The following is a 15328-nucleotide window of genomic DNA, read 5'->3' as shown; positions in this document are numbered from 1 at the left end:
TTCGGCTGCTAACATAGCATGCTCACAATGCTTGGCAGAACAACATAGAACACAACAAGCAACAAAACAACACCAGCAAAATAAACCCTTTTCTCCTTGCTACCTATAAACCCAGACAGACGGTCGTCTGAGCCACCAACGGACTTGCAGACAATTAGACTTCACATTCCCCAGTGGCCTTCAGTCTCGTAGACAATAAACTGTCTATGAATGATAGATATAGAGAATAAAATTCGATGTTTTGGAGAGCCTTCATCTGCAGAATCTCTTGTATTTGTAATTTGCTGGAGGAGATCAGTGGGTCATCCATAGAAGTAGATGTTCTTCCTAGAAAAATTGGTGTTGAATTAAGGTGTAGAATTATTATTTTGCTCATTGTTTAATTTTCCTACGCTTACAATTGTTCTTATATAGTCACTTACACACAGATAATTAATCAGTTGCTTCTGTATTTTTCTATAAGCTTCTTAGTTTCAGTAGCAGGTGTCATGTCACTGAACGTTGGCTTTCTTATAGGTTAATTAATATCCTTGGAATTTTGTAATCTGTAGTCTGAATATATTCAAAGTTCTATGTATGTATACTTTATACAACTTGAGATTCATCTCCTTACAGACAGCCACAAAACAAAGAAACCCAACAGAACACATTAAGACAAAAGAAAATCATCGGACAGCCAAATGTGCAGAGAGGGGGAAAAAAAAACACATAGTGCAAGCAATGAAAGTAAGCAAATAGCATTCAGAAATGAAGTTCGCAAAAGTGAGTGCACCGGAGCCACAGCCTCAGTTCAGTGCAGAGATGAATAAGCCTCACAGAGCAGCCAGCTGAAGCCCAGATGACCACAATGGCTTTTTTTCCTCTGCCCTTTCTTTGTTCATTCTGCTCCTCGCTCTTGTTCATTTTCTGCTCCTGTAATGCTTAATGAGACAACCATGAGCAAGAGCTTTCATGCCCCATTTTTGGCTTTTGATGAACATTTCGACTGCAAAAGCATTAGGATCCAGCACTGCTTCTTTTAGGGAGCAAATGCACAATGCGACAATGTGCTTGCAAGTCAAGTCACAGGTGGACCCTGCTTCTCCAACTACTCCATTAACTCTATGGTAGATCACTTTCAGATCCTTTGGAAGGACTTTACTGGACTTCCTTAATAACAACATAACATCATATGACAAAGCCCTTGTAAAATCTGGAGGCTTCACCCCTAAAAAAAACTTTTTTTGTTAGTAACATATTTAAGTGCCAAATATATTGTTATAAATATGCTTTCAAATCAAATGCCATGCAGAGGGTGTTTCTCTCCTCTCTGCACTTTCTTCTCCTTATAGTTATTTTGCTTCTCAATCTGTTTTTATCGTGGTTAGATTAACAATACGCTTTCCATACTAGGATGTAGTCATTTAGAATCTACTTAGTCTATTCTGGGTTACAGTAGAATGGTGTTATTTTCTTGTAGTTCAACTTTCCTATGCTTGCTTGCATTTTTAAATAATTACCTATGCAACAACAGTATAATTGTTCAGTGAATTTTGCAGGAATTACAGTACAGTTGTTTCTGAATTTTTCTAGAAACTTCTTAAACTTCAGTAGCAGGTGTCACTCTATTTGAATTTGGCTGTTTTATTGATTAATTGCTACAATTGGAACTGTTATCTCAAGTCTGGGTATGAGACAAATATGACTGTCTTCTCTTAGTTATATTTTTCCTCAGCTTCACTTTCTTTGTTCTTAGAACACTTAATAAAATGGCTGTAAGTAGAAGTTTCATAAGACCATAAGACTAAAAGGTATAGGAGCAGAATTATGCCAGTTGGCCCATCGAGTCTGCTCTGCCATTCCATCATGGCTGATCCAATTTTCCTCTCAGCCCCAGTCTCCTGCCTTCTCCCTTATCCCTTCATGCCCTAACCAATCAAGAATCTATTAACTTCTACTTTAAATATACATCAAGATTTGGCCTCCATAGCTGCAAAGAATTCCACATTCACCACTCCAGTCAAGTTAAATTTATTTTCATTTAAGTATACATGTATATGACATATGTAACCATATCATGTATATAGAAACGAGGCAATGGTTCTTGGAACCAGGGTGTAAATGGTACACATAACACACATTGCACACAATAACTTTTGAAGGATAAAATCTGCAGATGAATCACACCTAAATAACAAACTAAAGTGCATTAATATTAAATATTGTGAGGTATGGAACAGATTAGGCAGTGACACTTCGAATACGATGTGGCAGGAAATTCAGAAGCCTAATGGCCTGGAGGAAGAAACTGTTTCACATTCTAACCATTCCTGTTTTTATACATCATTGTCTCCTGCCTGATAGTAGAAAGTCAAAGAGGATGGATGGGTGGGATCCTTAATAATGAACTCTATGGCTAAAGGTGACATCATCGTCGAGAATGGCAGCTTAAGTCACTAGCTCCTCCGGAAAAACGCATACTAAGCCCCGTTAACCCATCAAATATAATATTTTTCGAAAAATATTTGAACTAAAAAGAGGAGCAAGTATGGGGAAAAGGAATGGAAATAAAAAAAGCGACACTGTGGAGCCTGCGGCCAAGAGGAGTGCAGCGAGAGGCTCTCCGACCCGACTGCGTGCTAGTGAGGCAGACGCTGGGCCTCATTCAGATGAAGTGGCAAATGTGATCGAAATCCTGAAAGAAATAATGGAGGTCCAGAAAGATATAAAGCAGCAGCTCCGTGATATTAAGTCAGAGCTCGCCAACGTCAATCAAAAAATAGCAGTGGCAGAGACTCGAATTGAGAAGGTGGAAGATCGCGTTCAAAATGTGGAGCGGATACTGAGTATGACAATAAAAATATTACATTACCAATAAGGTAAACTGCTTGACCTGGAGGGAAGATCACGGTGGAAAAATATCAGAATCCACGATGTTCCTGAAGGAGCGGTGGGCTTGTCTATGACAGAGTTTGTTGGAAAGTTACAGTGGGACGCGCTAGATCTTCCCCCAGATACGGAGCTGGAAGTTAAAAGAGCCCATCACGCGCTCGTCCCGAAACCTACCCAGGATAGAAAGCCACGCTCAATAATAATTAAATTCCTTTGGTACAGCACCAAGGCGGAGATTCTACAAAAGGCCTGGGGTAAGAAGAGAGTTTTTCAATGATAAATTAATATATTTCAACCAAGATTGGCCCCATCCTGCAGTCCTGCAGAAATGCAAAGAGTACTCTGAAGTAAAGCCAGTACTAAAGCAAAAAAAAGATTAGATTTCAAACTCCATACCCTGCTAAACTTCGAGTGTTTTATGACAACGGGACGCGGTTGTACCAGACAGTGGAAGAGGCAACTACAGACATGAAGGCCAGAGGGTTGCCCATCAGCGTGACCAAAACGAGGGAAAGCCTGACTGAGGAATTATCCCGCTCCTCTTGGGAAATAGTGCGAGAATCAAGAAGGCAGGAGATGGGAGGAGGCGGGGAGTAGTATATCAGGAAGAGACCGAGAGTTTCCTAAAGACAGTCCTCACCCCCTTCAGAAGAACCATGAGGTTTGGCTAACTTTAAAAACGTTGAGAAGCTCAATGGAAGTAAAGGTACACGGTGATATACCTATCTCGAGAAATACTTATTATAATGTGGATCTTACATTATTTAGTTGTTATTCTTTATTCGCTCACTTACTCCTTTTTCCCCACCAAAGTGAGAATGTGTATATATGTATGTAATATATGTGTGTGTGTATATATATATTTTTTTTTTGTGTGTGTGTGTATATATACATAGATATATATATAGGAGGAGTACACAGGGAAATCTTTTCTGTATAACAGATTTGTTCACTGACTTTTATGAATACTGCAATGGGGGCCCTCAACTCACAAGTAGGAGGGGTTATCCCCCACAGCTAGACATTTCCTCTAGCTCAACGCAGGGTCATCTACTACACATCTCAGCCTTGGAATCATATGTTCATTGCCATTTTTGTTACTATTTGCATTTCTTGATACTTATTTATTCAGGGAGTAGATCGATTAAGTTTTATTCTAATTTCAATGATACATTGACAGATAAATACAGATGGCTAAGGACAAGGTAAAATTCATTTCTTTTAATATCAATGGGCTATTAAATCCAATCAAACGTAAGAGAATTTTATCCAATTTGGAACAATTTGATTCATACTGGGAAAAATGGTTGAACTACATAATGCCTCATAGGCCTGATTTTATTCTCACAAATCAATGAATCTGTTGTAAAAAAAAGATCACTCCCTACTTGTACATAGTTCTTTCCTTTTGCTTGTTTTTTCTTTCCACTCTTTTCTATAAGTGTGTACCTCAGATAAATACTTTGTGGCGATTTGTGATATATATGATTGTATGATATATACGTACAATGTCTGAAATACATCTTATGGAAATGTAAAAAAAAAAGAAATTCCTCCTCATCTTTGTTCTAAAAGGACAGCCCTCTGTTCTGGGCTGTGTCCTCTGGTCTTTTCTGCTTCATTTTTGACTTCCAAAGAACCTCTGAATTGCAAAAACATCTACTTGCTTTGTGATTGGACTACTTGCTTAAGCCCATCACCCCTACAGGTGCACAGGCCTTGGACTGCAGTTCACCAGAGACCTCTGTCCTGTGCCAGTCTTTCAAGTTGTCCCCTGGCCTAGCCCATCTTCTTGGTAAGATCCTTCCTTGCCCAGGGCTGATAACGTTGAAGGTGCTGTTAGTGCTTCTGTAGCTCTGGGTGTTTAAATGTTGGAGTTATTAGCCCCTAACCCAACCCTCCTCCTTTTGCAGCTGGGCTTGGGAGCATCCATGGAGTTGCAAAAGCATCAGAATCCTACATTCCTACATATTCTAATAAATGTTTTTTAATATTATATGTTTTATATTTACACTAATTTATATTAGTATAATAATGCATTATTTAACACTAATTTGATATAATATGAGATATAATATCATTATATCTGGGTTCTATGAGGGGTGATTGATAAGTTTGTGGCCTAAGGTAGAAGGAGTCAACTTTAGAAAACCTAGCACATTTATTTTTCACCCTCCTCTAGTGCTGCCACCAATTCCACGTGGACCTCCTTAGGTGACAAGCCCTTGAGACCGAGGTAGCGGATGCCTGCACGAAGGCCGATGTTGTCCCTTTTCTCAGACAGTGCTTACTTGCAATTTTCAATTATCTGAAACAGAAAAACCACAAAAGTGAGATTTCCTGGTGGTGCCGGATGGAGTAGCAGCAATCTCCCGTTGCTCCAACTCTAATTATCTTAACGATTTCCAACTTGTCTTGAAACTTCCTTTTTAAGTGTGTTATTTTTTCATTATGGCTACATTAAGGGGTGGCAGAGGTACTAAAAAGGATGATCCCCCTGCTTCTCTGGATTCTGTTATGGACTTGCTGTAAAGTCATACATGAGAAGCCTCTGAGAAGTTTCAACAGTTCAGCTCTGAATTAAAACAAATAGAGGGTAAATTGGATTCTATTCAGCAAACACTTAATGAGCACGATAAACGTATAAAAAATAATGAAGCAATGTTGTCGTCTCTGGAAATGGAAGTGGATGAACTGCAAAAGCTTTGTGAAAAGCAATCAAAGTCCAACGAAACATTAAGGCAGAAGATTATCAACATAGAAAATAGAAGTAGAAGGAACAACCTATGGGTTCTGGATCTCGAAGAATTAATCAAAGGTAATCATGCTATGCAATTCTTTGCAAACTTTCTGCAAGAATTATTTCTGGAAATTTTGGCACCTTTGGTTATGATTGATCGAGCTCACAGGTCCCTCGTGTTTAGATCTCCTAACAGAGATAGACCAAAATCCGTAATAATTTGTTTTCATGAATTTAAAACAAAGGAACTGTTAATACACTAATCTCTTCGAAGAGGCATGATTGACTATCATGGTGGCAAGATTAGAATTGTTGAAGATTACTCGCCTAAGGTGCTAAATTCAAAGAAGTTACATCCGCATTTTTTCACAAGGGTTTTAAACCCTCCCTTCACTATCCAGCTCGTCTCAGAAACACACTTAAAAATACTTTTTTCGAATGGTTTCGACTGCTGAAGCACAAAGGTTTTTAAAATCTGAAGGCTAGATGTTTAGTTTGTCCTTACATGAAAACACAAGATTAAATGGGAAACTTTTAATTCCCAAATCCCGTTGAAGGGGCATGATTTGTTAAGGGGTGGACTATTAAGATTCTCGAAGGCTATTTGCTTGAGTTTATGCAGGAATGTGCTAAGTTTAAACAAGGTTTGTTGCTATTTTTCTATCAAGCATTAACCCATCCCTTGGCTACCTAGTTTGACTGAGAATGGACCTTTCGAATGGTTTCATTTGAATACTGAAGCATAAAGATTGTTTTAAATTTGAAAGCTAACTGCTTAGTCAATTTTTTCATGAAGATATAAGATTAAATGTTTAATGTCATTCTGTATGAATACTGGTATTTTTTACTTTTGGTAAACCTTTGTAACTAATTTCCTTTTGTATTTTTTAATACTGTATTTTTGATATACGAGAATTGAATTTCTTATTTGGATATTGTTTAGTCTAGGCTGGAATATAAACAACCTGAAACTAATTGGAGCAATCACTGGGTTTTTTGAGGGGTTGTCCATAGTTATAGATGCCGGCTTTCTATTGGTTGGTTTGCTTTCTTTGGAAGGTGGGCAGTGGGATGCTTTTTTTCTCAGAAGCTGTTTTCGAATTTTTTTTAGCCAACTTGTCACTTGGTTACCATTTCTCAAGTTTATGGATTGATTTTAACTTATATTTTAACCCTTAGAACCATAGAACCATAGAACACTACAGCACAGTACAGACCTTTCAGCCCTCCATGTTGTGCCGACCCATTTAATCCCTAAAAAAAAGTACTAAACCCACACTACCCCATAATCCTCCATTTTTCTTTCATCCATGTGCCTGTCCAAGAGGTTCTTAAATACTCCTAATGGTTTAGCCTCCACCATCATCCCTGACAAGTCATTCCAGGCATTCGCAACCCTCTGTGTAAAAAACTTACCCCTGATGTCTCCCCTAAACTTCCCTGCCTTAATTTTGTACATATGCCCTCTGGTGTTTGCTATTGGTGCCCTCGCAAACAGGTACTGACTATTCTCACTATCTATGCCTTTCATAATCTTGTAGACCTCTATCAAGTCCCCTTTCATTCTTCTACACTCCAAAGAGAAAAGTCCCAGCTCTGCTAACCTTGCTTCATATGACTTGTTCTCCAAACCAGGCAACATCCTGGTAAATCTCCTCTGCACCCTCTCCATAGGTTCCGCATCCTTCCTATAATGAGGTGACCAGAATTGAACACAATACTCTAAGTGTGGTCACACCAGAGATTTGTAGAGTTGCACCATGACCTCTCTACTCTTGAACTCAATCCCCCTGTTAATGAAGCCTAGCATCCCATAGACCTTCTTAACTACCCTATCACCCTGCGCAGCGATCTAGAGGGATGTATGGATTTGAACCCCAAGGTCTCTTTGTTCATCCACACTTTTAAGTAACTGACCATTAATCCTGTACTCAGTCTTCTGGTTTGTCCTTCCAAAATGCATCACCTCACACTTGTCCGGATTGAACTCCATCTGCCATTTCCCTGCCCAACTCTGCAGCCTGTCTATATCCTCTTGTAACCTTCGACAACCTACAGCTCCATCCACAACTCCTCCAATCTTCGTGTCATCTGCAAACTTACTCACCCATCCTTCCGCCTCTACATCCAGGTCATTTATAAAAATCACAAATAGCAGGGGTTCCAGGACAGAACCCTGCGGCACTCCACCAGTTACCGACCTCCAGGCAGAATACTTTCCTTCCACAACTACCCTCTGCTTTCTTCCTTTAAGCCAATTTTTTATCCAAACAGCCAAGGTTCCACTTATTCCATGCCTCATGACTTTCTGGATAAGTTTCTCATGAGGGACCTTGTCAAATACTTTGCTAAAGTCCATGTAGACCACATCCACTGCCCTACCTTCATCAATTTCTTTTTTTACCTCTTCAAGAAACTCCATCAGGCTCATGAGGCATGATCTTCCCTTCACAAAGCCATGTTAACTATCCATGAGTAGACTGTACTTAACCAAACGCTCGTAGACCCTATCCTTAAGAATCTTTTCCAGTAGTTTGCATACTACTGACGTAAGACTCACCAGTGTGTAGTACCCAGGTTTCTCCCTATTACCTTTTTTAAACAAGGGAAATACATTTGCCATTCTCCAGTCCTCCGGCACCTCCCCTGCAGCCAAAGAGGATTCAAAGATCACAGCTAATGCTCCTGCAATTTAACCCTTCCTTCAAATTATTTTAAAAATGGACCAAACTATTAATCTACTCAGTTTTAACGTGAAAGGTTTAAATCACTCTGTCAAACATAATAAGATTTTTCCTTATATTAGGAAATTTAAGGTCCCTATTTTTTTTACAAGAAACTCACATATGCAAATGTGATAATCTACATTTTTTTAGCCATTGGAATGAACTTTGTTTTATTTGTCTTTTCAGGCCAAATCTAGAAGAGCTTTGATTCTTATAGATAATATACATTCCTTTGTCCAACAGAAAGTAGTGTCTGATAATAATGGACATTTTGTTATAGTTTCAGGGAAATTAGATAATAAATTAATAGTATTTGCCATTGTGTATGCCCCCAATGTAGATGATCCAGGATTCTTTGAGAGTTTTTTTTGTTTCTACCAGATCTGAGTATTTATTCTTTGGTGATAGGAGGAGATCTTAACTGCTCTCTAGACCCAATTTTAGACTGATCATTTTCTAAACCAGTGTCGATTATTTTTTTATTGATTGTCAAATGATTTCATCAGTTTGGTCCTGTGAATATAAAGAGATTGCTGATTCAGATCATGCTCCTATATTTCTATCTTCAAATCTCCCTGGTCTTCCTCAAACAAACAGAATTTGGTGTTTTAATACAACTTTGTTATCTGATAATGTATTTTTAAAATTTCTGGAGAGGCATATTATTTTGTTTATTGAAGAGAATAAAAAAGAAGAGACTTCTAATCTTATTGTATGGGATACTTTCAATGCCTATATTAGAGGACATATTATTTCTTATACTGCAATCGCTAAGAATATACCTAATAAATAAAGAATTGAATTAGCCAATCAATTGAAACAATTAGATCAAAAATATTGTATAGCTCCAGATCCTGTTTTATATAAAAGACGTGGTTGAAGTTAAAACTAAATATGATCTTCTGTTAATGTATCCAATTGAAACTCAACTTCTTAAAGATAAAGCACAATTTTACATTCACAGAGATAAATCAGGCAAAGTATTGGCCAACCAATTAAAAACTTCTGTGGTTAAATTACAAATTAAAGAAATTTGCAAAACTATTGGTGATAGGACAACTGATCACTCTGAAATAAATTATACCTTTAGAGAATTCTATTCAAAACTTTATAGTTCTGATTCCCCTAAAGATAATACTGAAATGAATAATTCTCTAGATCAATTAAATATCCCTACACTTTCTGCAGATAATTGTAAACAGATGGATCAACCCATTTCTTATCAGGAAGTTGCCGAGGCTATATGTTCATTACACTCAGGAGAGGCTCCAGGTCCAGGTGGATTTTCTGGAGAATTTTATAAGGCTTTTTCTTCATTAATTATACTGCAGTTACACTTAGTCTTTTTGGATTCTTTTAAGTTGAGTAGCTTGCCTCAATATTTCTATGAAGTGTCTATTTCGCTTATCCTAAAGAAGAACAAAGACCCAACTGAATGCTTTTCATATAGGCAATTTCATTACTCAATGTTGATATTAAAATCCTTTCTAAAGTTCTGGCTTGAGGGATTGAAAATAATCTACCTTCTATTATTTCTGATGATCAGACTGGATTTATAAAAAAACCATCATTCCCATTTTAATATACGCCGTGTATTAAATGTTATTTACTCTCCCTCCCAGGAGATATTGGAATGTGTGATATCCTTAGATGCTGAGAAGGCCTTTGATTGGATGAATGGAATTATTTATTTAAAACACTAGAAAATTTTAATTTTGGACCAGGTTTTGTTCAATTACCTTATCTATCTCCTTCTTCTCGGGTTGTTACTAATTTTCAAAATTCCAAACTATTTAAACTTCATCCCAGAACTAGACAAGGCTGTCCATTGAGCGCTTTGCTCTTTGATCTTGCTTTAGAACCTCTAGCCATTGCTTTTCGAGAATCTAATGATATCTGTGGTATTTTAAGGAGAGGTATTACTCACAAAATCTTGCTTTACGCAGATGATATATTGCTGTTTATCTCTAATGTTGAGTCCTCGTTACCTTGCGTACTTTCTTTACTCTCCTGTTTTAGCCAGTTTTCAGGATATAAATTGAACCTACATAAGAGTGAATTATTTCCTTTAAATAATTTGGTATCAAATTAGTTCTAATCTCCTTTTTAAAGTTGTTAGAAATCAATTTACTTACATGTGTGTAACAGTTACTAAGAATCACAAACATCTGTTTAAAGAAAACTTTCTTACTTTATTGAATCATGTAAAAAGGACATCATTAAATTGGTCACCTCTTTCAATATCGTTGATCGGATAAATTAATTCTATTAAAAAGAATATTCTACCTAAATTTATATATCTTTTTTCAGGCTTTACCTGTTTTTATTCCTAAAACCTTTTTTCTGACTCTCTTGATTCTATTTTATGCTCTTATATATGGAAAAATAAACATCCTCGTTTAAATAAAGTTCATCTTCAAAAATCTGAAAAGTCTGGAGGTTTAGCCTCACCTAATTTTAGGTTTTATTACTGGGCAGTTAATATACAATATCTTACATTTTGGCTATATTATATTAATTGTGTAGATTGTCTTGTATGGGTTTCTTTAGAAGCTAACTCTGTTAATAAATTTTCTATTATTTCTCTTCTTGGATCCTCACTTCCTTTATCTGTAAGTGAACTAACTGATAATTTAATAGTTAAACATACTCTGAGGATCTGGATACAATTTAGAAAACACTTTGGTTTATTGAGATTTTCATGTCATTTTCATTTGATTGACATGTCAATCACCCCTCGTAAGACAGCTGGTGTTCCAATACACTTACTGCCCTTGTGCTACTTGGTGGTGCATATCATGGGATTGGGAAGTGCTGACAGAATCACAGCAGAGCATTCTGTAAATCATGAAGGGCCCTCCCCATCTTGGACATGCCCTCTCCTTGTCACTATCATTGGGGAGGTGGTACAAGAGGCTAAAGACAAACACACAACATCTTATGAACAGTTTCTTCCCCTCTGCCATCAGATCTCTGGGCAGTCGATGGACACATGAACACTACCTCATTATTCCTCTTTTGCCTTACATAGTTACTTAATTTTCATTGCAAGTTACTGTATATGAATGTCTTATACCTGCATTGTACTTATCTATTTAATATTTCAGTAATATTTGATTGCAAATATAATTAAGCATACTTTGTTTGTATGGATAATTATCTATGGACTATATGAAAACGTACGTAAATGGCATGTGTCATGATGGTACCATGTCATATGTGCGCACTTTCCTTAAAATAAACAGCACGTTACATTGCGGACTTTTATCTTTTCCTTTCAATTAGTTTTGTGTTGGAGTTACAAAGCATAACAGTGGTGTTGAGGTATTTTTAAAACAATCTGAGATAACTGTCCACCTGTTGAAGCGTTCGAGACTTTTATGTTAAAAGAAAAGAATGGCGAGAAATTTGAGTAAAAGAAAACAGTGCAGCACATGTCTCTTCAGGTGGGGGAGGGAGAACATTGAGTCTTTTAAAATAGGACAGAGAATGGGTTTATAAACAATAAGTACTGTGTGATAATAATCAGAATTAAAAAGGAAGCAGAAATGGCTGGATATATTGGAAAGATAGACATGCTTGATTGCACAACAGACAATTGGCTATTATATACAAAGCAGATTGAGCAATGTATTAAAGAAAAGAAAATATCCAATGAGAAAAGAGTACCCGTTTTGCTGAATACATTGGGTTTCAAGGCATACGGTTTGTTTCCAAGTTTAACTGTTCAAACCAAACCAGCCGATATGAGCTTTGCTGCAAGTAATGCAGAAACATTTAACACTGAAACCATTGTTGATTGCAGAATGCTTTAGGTTTCATAAGTGGTATCAAAAGTTAGGAGAGTCCATTTCAGTTTACGTGGCAAACATTGTCAGATTGCTAATGGGCTTAATGATGCACTGAGTCATCATTTAACTTATAGAATTTTAAAAGAAAGCATTCAGAAAACAACTCCTAACTGAAGCATAACAAATTTAAAACAGAAGTTGAAATTGTTGTGTCAGTGGAAATAGCAGATTGAGGCACAATTGAGTTACAGTCAGGAATACACTTGCACTCTGCAACATTCACTGCTCTCTCCAGAAGGCCAGAACCTTTGGCTGTCCTGTAGTTTGTTCAATTTATAAACTGGCGTAGATAGACTGAAAAGACCGCATGCTATGTTTCTGAAGCGAGATCCATAAGGAGCAGAATTAGGCCATTCAGCCCATTGAAGCTGCTCTGCCATTCCATCATAGCTGATCCTCGATCCCAGTCAAACTCATACACCTGCCTACTCACCATATCCTTTGATGCCCTGACTGATCAGGAAATGATCAACTTCCACCTTGAATATACCCATGGACTTGGCCTCCACAGCAGCCTGTGGCAGAGCATTCCATAGATTTACTACTCTCAGGCTAAAAAAAAGTTCCTCTTTACGATTTTTCTCGCTGTTCACGATTGGCACTCCTCTCTCCATTGTGCTGAGGCTATGAAGACTGCCCCTGCTGCTGTGGTTGTGCCTGCTAATATATCAAACTAGGTCTGCTCCAGGTTGCTCTGGGGTTTGGAACTGATGCCTCAATTTGGTTCAGAATGTTGCTGTTCACTTCAATTATTTGCCTGATTTGTATTTTTGTTTTCCTTTCTATGCACATTGTGTGTTGGTCTTTTATTTTTGTCTTTTTTTGTGTGTTCTTTTGGGTTTATACCTGCTTTTATAATAAATGCTCTTTGAATCTTTGAATCTTGAATACTCCAATGAACTAAATGCATCTTCCCAAAATGAAGACATACAAACTAGAAGACTGCAGAGCGCAGGCTGTAGAGCTTAGGCGAGAGACCATAGACCTCATAATGGCACATTGATCATGAAACAAGCAAAGATCTATCATGATTATTTCAGTATTGAAGGTATTTGTGAAGGCATTGTAGCAGTGGTTACCACAATGCTTTACAGTGCAGGTGATCCAGGTTCAATTCCCGTCACTACCTGTCCTTCCACAGTCCAAAGACATACCAGTTGGTAGGCTAATTGGTCATTGTAAGTTGTAGGCTAGGATTAAATCAAGGGATTGCTGGGCGACGTGGCTTGAAGGGCCAGGAGGGCCTATTCCGCTCTATATCTCAATAAATAAATAATCTATCATGATAAACTGAAAACTGTAGATAATTGTGAACAGCTGGAAGACTTTTGCACCAATTTAAGAAAAGGCATGACATTAAATTTTTTAAGATTTTGAAATTAAAAAAAATTAAAGCATGTGTAGACAATAAATCTGCAGAGAAATTTATTAACATGAGGAAATCTGCAGATGCTGGAAATTCAAGCAACACACACAAAATGCTGGTGGAATGCAGCAGGCTAGGCAGCATCTATAGGAAGAAGTACAGTTGACGTTTCGGGCCGAGACCCTTCGTCAGGACTAACTGAAAGAAGAGATAGTAAGAGATTTGAAAGTGTGGGGGGGAGGGGGAGATCCAAAATGATAGGAGAGGACAGGAGGGGGATGGATGGTGATTGGCAAAAGGGATACAGAGCTGGAGAAGGGAGAGGATCATGGGACGGGAGGCCTAGGGAGAAAGAAAGGGGGAGGGGAGCACCGGAGGGAGATGGAGAGCAGGCAAGGAGTGAGGGACACAGCATCATGGATGGAGACTGGAAGCCTGCTGCTGTTTGTTAGTGTTCAGCAGCTGATTCAGGTATTCTCTCAATGCTTCTGTGCTGGTTTTGTTACCCTGCACACATTATATTTTTGTTATATTAATGGTATGTAATAATTTGTACTGTTAAGTACAGTTGTGTGATGAACCAGTGTAAGACATAGTCTGCTTACCAGTAGTACATAATTTTACAGTCAAAAATGATGGGAATCTCAAGCTATCTCCTTATACTGTATACAGTATTCCAAAATGTGAACCATTTATAGCCCCAACAATTTTGGATAAGGGGTACTCAACCTCTAGTATTGAGAAAAGATCGTGTCCTGGGTTGTGGGAGTTCTAATGATAGATGCCACCTTTCTTAGGCATTGCCATTTGAAGATTTTCTCCAGTGTGGGGAAGCCAGCATCCATGATGGAGCTGGGTAACTTTACAACCCCTGCAGCTTTTCCCGATGCTGTGCAGTGGTCCCTCCATACCAGACGATGATAAAACCAGTTAGAATGCTCTCCACTGCTTAACTGTAGAAAGTTACTTGATTCTTTGGTGACATACCAAGTCTCCTCAAATTCCTAATAAAATTTAGTCAGTGATGTGCCTTCTTCATAATTGTATTAATTTGCTGGGCCCAGTTAGATCTTCAGAGATGTTGACACACAGGAACATGAAGCTGCTCCACATTCCTCCTGCTGATCCATCAACGAGGACGGGTGTGTGTTCTCTCGACTTCCCCTTCCTGAAGTCCACAATCAGTCCCTTGATCTGACTGCCATTAAGTGCAAGGTTGTTGTTGCCACACCACTCAACCAGCCAATCTTTCTCACTCCTGTACACTTCCTCATCATTGTCTGAACTTCTGCTGACAGTTGTGTCATTGGTGAATTTGTAAATGATTGTCTAGCCACACAATCACGGGTGTAGAGCAGTGATTCCCCAACTTTTTTCGGGTTACCAGCCCCTTGGCTGACAGACTTCATCCACAATGACGCCCACCCCGCCCTTCTTGCTATTCCATAAAACTAAAGAATTTTGATTTACTATATACAATGAAAGAAAATAGGAACTGTAACTTAAAAGCAGTGACAAGTAATTGAAACATTTATTCAGATTTATTTAAGGCTATGAATAATTTAGTTAATTACAGTAAAACAAATTTCATCAACAAGTTTAGAGTATACATTAGTAGTCCAACTATTCACCACTTCATTGCTTTTCATCTTTCAATGAGATGGATGGACGTGGTGCAGTGATATCAGCTTTGCAACATCAGGCTGACTATCACTCAGAAGGAATTTCAGATGAGTAATTCGCAGTCTGATTCATTGCCTTGAAAGAAGTTGGC

The sequence above is a fragment of the Hypanus sabinus genome, chromosome 14 (assembly GCF_030144855.1).
Source record: "Hypanus sabinus isolate sHypSab1 chromosome 14, sHypSab1.hap1, whole genome shotgun sequence".
Taxonomy (NCBI): Eukaryota; Metazoa; Chordata; class Chondrichthyes; order Myliobatiformes; family Dasyatidae; genus Hypanus; species Hypanus sabinus.
This window is presented reverse-complemented; position numbering follows the sequence as displayed.